This window comes from Apostichopus japonicus, chromosome 17 (genome assembly GCF_037975245.1).
Source record: "Apostichopus japonicus isolate 1M-3 chromosome 17, ASM3797524v1, whole genome shotgun sequence".
Taxonomy (NCBI): Eukaryota; Metazoa; Echinodermata; class Holothuroidea; order Aspidochirotida; family Stichopodidae; genus Apostichopus; species Apostichopus japonicus.
Genome location: NC_092577.1, coordinates 18944309 through 18956640, shown reverse-complemented (window position 1 = coordinate 18956640; position 12332 = coordinate 18944309). Strand labels below are relative to the sequence as shown.

General features: G+C 39.8%; 1 pseudogene; it reads right to left on the bottom strand.

Annotated features, from left to right (window-relative positions):
• Positions 1-5006: 5006 nt before the first annotated feature.
• LOC139957845 (U2 spliceosomal RNA) lies at positions 5007-5101 on the bottom strand (annotated as a pseudogene).
• Positions 5102-12332: the final 7231 nt, after the last annotated feature.

Genomic DNA, 12332 nt, shown 5'->3' with positions numbered 1-12332 from the left:
CAAATGTTTGGGGTTTGAAGACATACCAGCTTGTCGCCGATTGCTGCTACCTGTCACAAGGCCGAAACTGAAGAGTGTTTTCTGCTTAGACCATTTCCGTTTCGGGGAAGACTGGGTGGGTTGTGCGTCATGTAGAGAAAAATGACACAAGTGTTGAATATATTGTCGTTATGCTAAAAATCGCACGAATATCATACTGTCCTGCAAAGAGCGCCCCCACACACGTGAACCCCCCCCCCCCCAATATCCTACCTGTTCTCGCTTTCTTGCCCTTGCAACCTCACTGGTGACGGTTGTAGTGGTTGTTGAACTTGGAGCAACAGCCGCTGCATAAGTTATACGGCCACCTGGACTACTTTGGGATGCACCTTCAGCGTCATTGCCATCTATTTTCTCTGTTTGATAAAAAAAAAATACGCTGTCTCAGGGCTTAGCAACACTGTTGGGCTATACGTACTTTATATACTCATATCGTGACCTGGAGTGAGCTGGGAAAAACTGGGAAAACCTCAATTTCTATATGAATTCCTAAATAATTGTATGGAACATGTTGGAAAGCACGAAAACTGCAAGAAAATGACTTTTTGGGATGGGAAGAGGGGTGGTAACCGGAACTGGGACTAAGATTTATGATAAAGCAAAATCTGGGAACTCAAGATCACCTACCTATTTTTCATTCCCAAAAGATCATTCCAGAAGATCATTCATTCTATATTTGAGAGTGTTGACAGCAACAGAGGTGTAAACAGTTGGGAGCGGGGGGAGGGGGAGGTGGTAAAGCAGTAGGCCTCCACAAAGAAAATGTACAGTTTTCTGAATGGCCGATAGTTTTGGAAGAGACCATTTTGAATGGGGGTAGATATGTTGAGTCTTTCTCGAATAACTGGTAATAGTTCTCGTCTAATGGATAAATTGAGCATATCAAAAATTAATATGAAAATCTGTTTCATGAATGATTGTTCCTGACCTTCAGTTTACCCTTCAATTGATATGGAGCAGTTTTGAAAATAAATGCAACCCCTCAATTCATGTTGAGCGATATGCGTTTGGCAAACTCCACTGGGCATTTACAGTTCACTGACGGTATCCACGATATATCGATTTAGCTATTGACGCATGCGCGTTGATACAGAAGTACGCCTCCCCTCATAAAATACTGACCAATCAGAAAACAGCAACTGTAATAACTGTCACCCTGCTTCCTGTCTACCGGTTATCATATACTGTCATTCATAAAATTATACTCCCTTTGATTCAATACGCACGAGGCATTCGTTGAAAATCGCCAAGTGGTCTGTAGCCTAGGCATAATGTTCGACAATTAAGATTTACAGGCATCTTGTTAAAACATGCATTTCAATTAAAGTTGAATCACCATGTCCATGCACTGTATATATGCTAGCTACGGGTGTAGTTTGTCAGTAATTTCATTTTCCAGTGGTGCTCATGGAAAAAACGACTGGATTGCAGGGTGATTGAATGGTAATTACAAATCATCAACAGTCTATATGGGCTACACTGTGCCACTGCTGCACAATACCAATTATATCATCACTTGGTGTTTGTGAGAGGAAACACCTAGGCATCATGAAGGCCAGCAAAATTCAAGAGGGGTGGGGATAGAGCCATAAAAATGGGCAGCAGGGTCCGGGGGGGGTTACTCTCCATTGACGTGTGTACATCACCCGCGACCAAGAAAACACGTAAAAAGGGTTGTTTTCCAAGATTGGTCACTGTACGTACGCAACGTGAAAAGGGTAGCAAAAAGCCTAAATTTGTAAGGGCAGTTTGAAATTGAAAAGCAACCACCATTTGAACTGTCCAGCTAGCCGAGCCTCCGATGCCTCTCCGGCAGCAGTCGGGTCCACAGTGAAGACGCCTGCAATTGCATGTGTATCATAGATATACGCGGCCGTTTCGCGGTGTTGGGTATACGTGTTTGGGGGTACATTTTAGAACTGGGAGCTTACTTGTTTAGGGGACTTTTTCTGACCCTCTGGTCGCGCGTGATGTCCTGTGCCCAATGGAGAGTGACCCCCCCCCCCCGCCCGTGCGCACTGCATGGAAAGATATCTAGGCAAGCTACTGTCGAAAAACTTCTTGCCACAGAAGTTTTCATATTCAATTAGGCATATAGCCTGTGATTGTCCAATATGTGGACCCTGCATAACAGACATATGTCCATATCATATGCGAAATTTCTAAAACGGAAGTGGTATTCATCGGTATTTACGAGTTTTTCCTGTTTTTTTTCCTGGTTTTCACCACTTTGCGGGAAAACAGGTTTTTCCCTGGGAAAATGCCAACCCTGCCATTATACGCACCTAACGATATGAAATGGCATCCCTCTACAAGTTGTCCTATCAGAAGTGGCTCATCTTCACCTGGGGTTTGGCACTATCATCGTCCGATAATCTGAGACGCTACTAGTGACTATGAGTATGTCACGCCCGATCAAATGGGCAGTAGCACGCACTACCCACTCGTCGACATACTCCTTATATGCCTTCATTCTCTCCTCTGTATTTTCACGAAACAAGCCTGGTGTGCGAACGCCTCTCACCAGTGGGTCATTGGGATCCTGTGAGGACAAAATAATATAGCTGCAGAGTTAGATACTGGGATGACGATGTTGTGAGTCTGCTCAGTCATTCCTAGATAGATTGTAAGAAGTCCTGATGTCTCCTTTCTGATAGTCTATCAGACTAGGCCTATAATGGTAGTAGATCAGTTTTCAACATGTGATATGCAAATGTTTTATATCCATTTCTAACAATTGTAGGCCTATCATCATATAATAAAATTAGGCATGAAAAACGCTCACCAGCGTTCCAAAAAAAATCCAGAACGGCGTTCCTAAGCTGCATGGCTCTCATTCGCTGCCTTTGCCTGGGAAGTGTGAAGTGGTGTCCCGGTTCAACGTCAGGGATGTGAAGGCCAAGTTCATCACATTGATCCAAAACGGAGTGAAACCAACACGATCCATCTCCCGGGACATCCCATCGTATCTGGAGACCTTGCTCGCGCGCGTTGTCTGTCAGCACACACCTCTCACGTCGTATTACGACTCTTTTACCACTAGATCGGGAGACACTGGACATAATGGTTATCTGCAAGAATGAGCATGAAGACTATCAAAGTAAATTATGTGTGTATGGGAACGTTTGACCCGATTTGAACATTAATCCTTCACATTCTGAGGGATTGAGGCCCTATGATTATTGCAGGTAATTTTGTAATTGAATAATTTTGTAAAATAGTAAATTCATGGTCTCGATCTCGAATCGACCGCCATTTTGTCTCACACAGGCCTGGATCATGCCCCCAGTAGCCTACTTGAGAAGCTCACCCAAAATTTCTCGAATTGTTCAAAATTTCTCCAAAACACCTGTTATCAATCCGGATTCTATTCATTCCATTGTCATGATTGCCTATATTTTTTCCATGTGAGATGAAGATGACATTTAGGTCACAAAATCATTCGGAATTTGAGGCCACCCATACTGTCGTGTGCATGTCAATGCAACAGGAAGCCAAGGCCTACCCTAGGCCTACTCTATGGTATTTCCCATGGAAACCTGATTTCAACCACGGCGACGGCATGCTTTCGGGACGCCGGGTCTAAATTCGAGACTGTATGAGTTTTGACCCTCCCCTGGACCGTACATATGATCGAATGAAAAATTATTTATTTACCGTTTCCGTCACAGGATCAGAAGTCAGTGATGTAACGCAGAATCTTGTTCGAAGTATCACGAAAGTGCAGGTAGCCATTCCGCGATGTCTCTGAACTGAACTTTCTACAATTAGAGGGGGCTATACATAAATCGGATGATGATTTGATGGCGTTTTATTTTACGATCCTGGAGAGGTATTACTCTAACACTTTGCGTTGAGTTGCCGGTGTAGCGCAGCGCGGGGACACGCCCTATACATTGTACGTTGCCCTAATTATCCGGACGGTATTTACTGTTACACTGCTCAACTAAGTAAAACATCTCCGGGTTTGACACCTTCTTAGGGAAATGGGGGGAATTCGGGGGTTTGGGGAAATTCGGTGCGACTCGAATCGTAGGCCCCTATCGCCCCAGTTACAACTTGAGATTCGTTGAATAATTCGTGCCGGCCCATCCGGGGCTCATCGCATCATAGGACACAATGATGGTACAGAGGGTCGGCTTTGGTCATGAAGACTCGTGCATTTTATTGATTCGAACTGTATTTTCTAACTCCCTCACCTATTTTCTTCTCCCCCTCCCTCTTTTTTTTTTAGCTGAAAAGTGGTACGGTAAATACCGTACCTACCGTAGCGGGTGCGACGGGCCTGCTAGAGCAACTACCTTGGAAGTTGAGATCTTGGTGACGTTCCTGTTTGATGCTCAGCATTCAATATCGAAAGTTCAGTTGAATGTGACCATTTGGAGCACATGTAGGCATTTGTGTCATTGACGTGCTGGAGCAGTCCAACAAACACTGGGAGGAAATTTATTCCCAAAATTTAAGCATTTGCATTTTGGTTCTGTAGTATATAACATGGTAACTGGATATTCCCTGCCGGAGGCAAAAAGGAATCAATCATGATGGCGTATGTATGTGTGACACTTCCTTGTAAACATATCTCAAGAAAGTCACCTTCAATGAAGCTCATACTGGTACGTAGGTTCAGCACAGTGAGTAGATAATTAATACCTATTGTTTTTGGTGTTTATGGCATGAATAATAAGAAGTAAGCAGGGCCTAATGTTATTTCCTTGGACATCAATATGATTGCAACCGTAAGTCAGAAGTTCTTCAAATTTGGCGCTATTGTAACAGTTGGGATTCGGACACATACAAAATTTGATCTGAATAATATTCATGAGTAGGCAGAGCTAGCATGTAAACATTCTCAAGGTCAACTTTGATGAAGGTACTTTTTAAGAAAAAGTCATCCAGGAAAGAACCTTGCCACGAAAACCAAACTACCAAACGACTGATCCGCTCTCAGCCCCAGTCACCTTGCATCGGGACTGTGACTGTGTGATCATCGTCAGGTGTGTATCACCATTCCCGAAAAGAACAGATACTACACATGATCTTAGCCAAAAGGCCGAGAACTTTGATGAAGGTATGTAGGTTCAGCATAGTGTGTACATAAGGTAATAGGTATGAGCCACAATTTTTAGTGTGATGAACATACATATTCATCATGAGTAGATCTAGACCCACTACTGAACTGGAAAAAATGTTTCCAAATCTAATATACAACTTGCCTGAGTCAGACTGAAGGGAAAAGAAACACGTATATTTCTCAATTATAGTTGCTTAATTAATTCAATATGTTAAAATGTACTTGCTTTGAATTTGTAAGTCAAAATTCTGGTAACTACTGGCAGTTTCGAGTTGCGCGTGGCCCGGGGAAGAGGTGGGACACACACGACCCAGGCTGGGGCTTAAGGTCCCCTAGTGGCCATTTCATGAAAACATAATAAATGCTTGTCTCTTTTTTATGGCACGGTCTTTAGTGTTTGTCATAATGATTATGCATTATTGGGAGTCTTTGCCAAAGTGCTCCAAAAAGTTAGGGTCGTTCAAATTATTACATAGAATAAGTACTGTAGCCTACTTGTGTATTTTTTTCAGCTGTGGCCTAAATAGACCATTTCTTCAGTGTTGTTATGATACTTTTTCCCTTGCATTTTTTCGGAAGATTTCGGAGCACACAAGACTTGAGGGTGCTGGTGAAAAATGGGGTGGAATCTTGGCTAAGATCCTCCCCGATGAGAAGCGAAAGGGAACAACAGCACACTGGAGTCAGACTCAGACACCTGCTGAATTGTTCATCATGTTTGATTGTTTCTGAATAAATGATTGAATTGAAACCTTGCATTTTCTTCACTTTTTTAGTATTCTGTTATATTGAAATTATGTTACCAGGGTAAAAAATATTCATCAAAATCATCAAAATTTAGTTACTTATTTAGATATAAAACCCTTTTGTTACAATACCAGATTACACTAGGTTTATCAGGATACCAAACATTTTGTGTAAAAATACTGACTGTACAGTTACATAGAATGTTTGTAACAGTAACAATGCAGTTTGGTTATCAACATACTAAAGTAAGAAAAACGTAACAAAACTGTTAAAGTTACATTATAAATTGAATATAATGTTTTGTAACAAAACATTGCAGTTCTGGTTATCACAATACAAACCTTTTTTGTGTCAAAAATATTGTCACAGTTATGTTATCTGGTTATGTAAAATGTTTTTTAACAAAAACGTTAGTTTGGTTATTAAGATAGAAAACTCTCTGTGTAACAATTCTCTTAGTTACATTATAAGTTACATACAATATTTTGTAACAAGAAAACTACAATTTGGTTATCAATTTACCAACCCTGTTGTGTAACAATACTATTACATAATATTTTGTGGAACATATCATTACAATTTTAATATCGAGATGCCAAACATTTTTTTTTAACAATTCTGTTATGGTTACATTATTAAGTGACGTAAAATATTACAAAACGGGTACAAGCTGGTGCATGAGGTTACATGTATGTTACTAAATTATACAACCAAATTTTACAAAACATGTTACATGGATCATTACTATTATGCAAACATTTTGTATAACAATTCTGTTACAGTTCCGTTATTAGGTGACATAAAATATTACCAAACGGTTACAGGCCTCTGCGTCCACAAGGTTACATGTATGTTACAAAATTATATAACCAAATGTTTACAAAACTGGGTCAGGTAACTGGGTCATTACTATTATGCAAACATTTTGTGTAACAATTAAGTTAACGATTACATTATTTGGTGACGTAACATATTACGAAACTGTTACAAGCATGTGCGTCCACAAAGTTGCATGTCTGTTTCCGATGTATGTAATGTAACGTTACATAAAATGTATATGTAACTTTCACAGTACCGTTGCATAAAAAGTTTGTAGGGATTGAACCTCCTTCCGCTAACGATGCCACCATGAAAGTAAATGGAAGGGGTGTGGTTAGGTACAGAGGGAGGGTGTGAAATAATGAGCAACTCTCATGTTTTATATTCAATGATATGAAGTTAACAATTGTGAGTTTCAATATATGAGCTGTAATAAGTCTTTATTTCTTATAAATCCTACTCGTTTAGTCATTTCAGATACTGATGACGAGGACCCCAGCAGTGCTGAAAATGAGATCTTAACAGAACCCGACATTTCACGTAAAAGAAGACACTCATGAAAGAATCATTGGCTGATAATAATATTTCTAGTGGATTTCATTTGCAGTTTTTGTTATTGAATGAATTTATGAGTGATGTAAAGTTTCAGAGAAGTCATCACTATTTGTTTCATACCACTTTGTGTTAAAGGTCAAGCGACACGTAGACTTGACTTTACATAATATTAAACTTAACAATTCTTACATTAACAAAAACCCAACACCGCGATTTTTTTCCGTCTCCAAAGGGGTAGAAATCGGTAGAAAGTACTATTACGTAATAGAGTCAATGACGTCACGGGGGGAGCGCAGAAGAGTGCAAACTGTATATGTTCTGCGCAGTGCATTGGGTATGTAGAAATCTGAAACTTCTCGAAAATATTACCTTTTTTCGCAGTCTCTTACAAGAAAGTTAAGATTTGGATTAAGATGAAAAATCACAAATTTATACATAAGACATCGAACAAAACATCCATTGACTTCTTTTTTCATAAATTCCTTGCATTTTCTTCCTATCAAGCAACATAAACTGCGCAAAAATCTGCTACATTGACTCGTACAGGGAAAGCCGAAAACAAATGACGTCATTTGTTTACCAAGTCCAAAGTGAATGATATCGTCGCATACGAAATTGCTACCACATACAGTTTCTATACACGCACTGTAGTACGCATATATACACAGCATAGCATAGCTTATACATATCGCGAAATGGCTGCCGGTGGCATTGACACACAGTATTTAGATAGTAACGGCGAAGAAGTAAGGGAAATGGAGGACATGGTGGACGATCGTGGGGAAGTTTTTCCCTACATGTTCGAACCGGAGACCAGCGAAGAGGAAGCGGGATCGGACAGCGATGTCGAAATTTATCGTCTTGACGGAATACAACGGTAACGTTACGCCTAGCGTACTATACTGTATATAGGATAGTTGTGTCAGTAGTTAGGCCTAGAACCGATAAATGTTTCCTAACTTTGCTCATACTCTTAGCTAGCCAATTTGTTGATGGGGCAGCAAAATTAACATGAAAGTGCTGTCGAGTTAAGTTAAGGAAGTTACTATTTTCCTTAAAGTGGCCATGACACGAAAATTTCAAAGTCCTATATTTTTGGGATCCATCAAAGAATGTTCTCTAGAACATGTATCAACCAATCTGCCAGTTTAAAACTTGATTTTTCAAGTGGAAAATTGAGAATGAATTTACCCTTTTCGGCGTTTGAAACTTTGTTTACTCGAAAATTTTCCGATTCGCATGACGTCATGTGACGTCACGTTTTGAACACATTTGTTGTCGTTGCTTACGATCCTCCGAACATACCATTCACGTACACAGTAGACAAGTACACATACCACTAGTAGTTACTAAACAAAACACCGATCACAAGTGCGATATCAAATCAAAATTTCCTGTGAAATGGCGGATCCAGAACCAATTGCGGCAACCGAAGTTCAAAGTGATAATGGTTCTTCACTAGGCAGTGAAATTGGGCTATAATTAGAGTGCCCTTTCTCATATTCGAAGCAGAGAGTGAAGGCGATGATCATTCTAATATTGAACCGAACGTTGAGGGTGGAGCGGAGGTGTTAGAACCGTATCAGTTCGAGCCTGTTAAACGAGCCGAAATTGAAGCTCCACAACATATCGAAGAAGAAATCCGTTCGAAACCATTGTAAGGAACATACAACGTGGTAAGAATTTATTAACGAAGCATTTAAAAACAAAATCCAGTCCATTTTGTGCATGTGTTGTTGGAATTCGCGGAACACCCTAAACCGTATTGTGCGTTGTGTTACGGTAACTTACAACCCATATGTAGAGTGTGTAGTACTAGTACTAGTACTAGGGTTGGTTGCATACTGAAAGTTTGGCTCGGGGATGTAAGTTGCATTATGCAGCCATGCTAGGTAGGCATATGTGTTATTTCATACTCATTATTACTTGGCTAGTACTTTGGCCTGGAGTTTTGCAAATCAATTTTCTGAAACAAAAGAATGTTTCATGATACATGGAAGGTGTAAAATCACAACATATGTAACCATAACTGTACATTGTATGCCTGCTTGTTATTGTGGACATGGCCAACATTAATACATTTTGAACTTTCATAAATTTATTCCCAGGCAGTACAGATACATAGCCTACGGTCAACAGGTTCAATGCAGTGTTGGAAAACCTTGTTCAATTTCCCGCGAACACACTTCCGATTTCCCGCCGGTGTTCGCGTAGCGAACACGCCCCTAGGGGCCTGGTAGGGTCAAGGGGTGGAACCCCTTGTGGGGTTGAGGGGGAAAAGTATTTTGCGTGTCTGGCGATAAAAAACTCGCAGTTGAGGATGCAAAATACTGACAACTTTTTGAATTTAAATTGTCAGGAAGCTGATGAAAATTTGAAAATGACAAGTTAGAGTAGCTATATTATGTTATAAAATGAAAAAAGATTTAATCTGCCTTACAATCTTTAAAAAGTTTAACTTACAGAACTTCCGATATTATGAAACAAACAACGTTCGGCAAAGCCCCGCGCACACTATACGTACATCAGTTTACAACTGCAGTACGGTCCCTACTTATATACTACGGTAGGCTACTTACTGTACATGTGCTGCGAATTTTCCCAGGTACTGTACCTTACCAAACAACTGCGCGCCCATCCCTGTCTTACACCTGTTTGTTAACATTTTTGGCACGTTTCCAAGAAACGTTTCATGGAGTATTCCCCATGATACACGCAGCACATCGAGGCCCCACTAGCTATGGCCATCTTTATGAAAGTAAAACCTTGTAATAAAATATGTTTTAGGCCACTTGGCATGATTAACTAAATGCTTAATATTATTTCCATGTTCTTGTAGAAAATGTCAAGTTAGCAAAATACAATTAGTTGTGTTTTTGTAGTTACGTGAGATCCATAACCGACGAGGTGGTTAGGCTATTTGCTATGCACTTAACTATGGTAGGATATTATTTTTTCCGTATTTTTTGAAATTCTAGAAAATACTTTCTTTTCCCCCCGCTTAACACCAGATGTGGTCTTACGGTTTATTCATAAATGGGTGTACTAGAGCCTTGTTTACATGACGTTAGTTGCATTTAGCACGATATGCCAGTTTCGCGTGAATTTTTCGAAAGTGTTTTGCTGGATCTTTCGTAAAATTTGAAAGGTGTACCAACTTACTTCTCGTACACAATTGGTAATTTCTCTACTGATTTTCGGAGTTTTTTTACAGTCAAGTGAATACGATGTGCATTGAGTATAAACTTATCGCGAATGCAAGAAAACGATGCGGGGATTTCCAGCAGACGAATGTTTTCTTTGCGGGATTACTGAGTCAGTTGAAGGGAATCCTGCACCTTAGAGGGAACACTGAATTGAAGTCAAATTCATACGAAAGAAAACGTTGACTAACTAACATACAATATAAGTATAACAAATGTGGAATGGCAATATTGTTCAAAACATTTCCCGCGAGGCTGATTTATTACAGCAACCTTCCCGCGCTGGGTCGTGTGTGTCCGTGTGACATTTCCCTTTGTGAGTGGGTTGGGGACACACCATTACTCGTTCTAGGCTATTGTGACTAAAATTGCGAGCACGCTCTCTGGACATTTTTCTTTTGTTTCTGAAACTTTTCTTCTGAAATTTTCCATATTGTTTTTACAGATGTACTTTTTTGCTCCTTCGTGTTTTTTTTTTTAAGGTTCGTCCCGTTTTTTTTTTTTCTTATTTTTCCCCGATTTTTTTTTTCTCCAGCCAGGCTGGATTTCCCGCGAGCATCGCGGATTTCCCGCGAACCTGGTTCGGCAGGTTCGCAAGGTTTTCCAGCCCTGGTTCAATGATACTTGGGGTTCCTAGCAAGACACGTCAGGGTTGTGCTACCATCATGTGCAGTCCAAAGGATCAGAAGTGATTTTCCAGCCAATGGTCATTACACTGGATTCAAGTTGCCAGGAGAAAACTCATTGTATAGGAAGCCTTGGTTGAGAAATTCCTCCAGAAACACCTTTTCTAAACTACGATTGTGTTGGATTATCAATCCGTCAGGGTTCCCTCAGTGTTGATATATTGAAATTCAAGACTTTTAATTCAGGATGAAAAGGTTATTTTCCAGACCCAACATCAACAATGAAAGAAAAGGCATGTTTTGAAGCATTTGGACACAAGTATTGGCGTGACTGTGATGTCATATAATATGTGCATAAGGGAACGGGCATTGACCTTTTTAGGGGCATTTATCTCCCAGACGTTTGATTCGTACCTTTAATCTGGAAGCCAAAATATCCATATCACCAATGATATTTGACAGAAAAGTCATAATAAAGACCAATGGAGGCAGCAGAACTCTTGAATGTTTAGACTTTGTTTCTTCAGCAGCAGTTGGTTTGTTTTGTAGTCTTTCTTCAAAAACTCAGCAGTACACCCTGTTAATGGTCTTCGATTGTTTTAATGCGTGTGATTCACATTGCCCATCAGTGTTGTACGTGTCGTCGTGCTTGTGTAACATTTTTGCATGTGAGTTACTTCGTGCAGTGTTTCTTGGTTTAAATAACCCTTTATTGTATTTGCTTCTGGATTATTCTAATTAATTTGTCACAACAACGATTGATAGCGATGGACATGCAACTGCTTTGTAGGCTTAAAGCCAAAAAATTCATGTAAGTTGTTTTCTTTTAACCTCCTTTGATGTCACAAATTACATTAGTGTAATTTAAGAATGATAATGTTTATGGAAAGTACAGTTTTACTTTTATATCATATAATACAATGATTGTTGTTAATGTTAGTTCAGATTGTCCAGAATGACTGTCTAGAACTGATATTGAATAAATTTTGTTCAATGATTTAACACTTGAACTATGTTGTGTGAATTTTTGGCTCTGTGACTTTAAAATAAATCGCTTTGAGATTTAATTAAACACCCTTTGGAATAAAATCTTTTTACCTACCTAGTATTTTGACCCATCCCCATTACCCCCACTCCCTCCACAACATAAAAAATGGTTTTCCTGGAATAGGAATAAGAAATCATTGCTATAACTAACTGATCAAGCATATTCCAGAAATAAATTGGGGCACTGAGATTTGTTCACAAGAAGATGTAACCCATCGCTTCTGA